The following is a 493-nucleotide window of genomic DNA, read 5'->3' as shown; positions in this document are numbered from 1 at the left end:
TCGCTCCTTGGAAACCCTATAGAGGGTTGTTTTGGGTCAGAATCAACTCAACAGCACTTAACAACAACAAAATGTTCAGACGTAGTCTGCCTCTCCTTTCTAGTCTGTCTTAATCTGGAAGCTCAGCTGAAACCTGTCCACCATTGGTGACACTGATGGTATTTAAGGTACTGGTGGCATAGCTCCTAGCATCACAGTAACATACAAGTCACCACAGCATGACAAACTGATAGACAAAGCGTGGATTTTGTCCATAGAAACCTTTAATATTGCAAGTTGAGTCTTGAATGTTTCCTTCAGTTCTTTCAACTTGAGAAATGCTGAGCATGTTCTCTTTTGGTTTTCTAAACTGCCAGGTCTTTGTATATTTTATTATAATACTTGACTTTGTCGTCTTGAGCTGCCCTTTGAAATTTTCTCTTCAGCTTTTTACTTCCTTACTTCTTTCTTTCACTTTTACTTCTTTACACTATAGAGCAAGTTTCAGATTCTC

This window comes from Chrysochloris asiatica, unplaced genomic scaffold (genome assembly GCF_000296735.1).
Source record: "Chrysochloris asiatica unplaced genomic scaffold, ChrAsi1.0 scaffold00092, whole genome shotgun sequence".
NCBI classification, from domain to species: Eukaryota; Metazoa; Chordata; class Mammalia; order Afrosoricida; family Chrysochloridae; genus Chrysochloris; species Chrysochloris asiatica.
Note: the sequence above shows the minus strand (reverse complement) of the source record.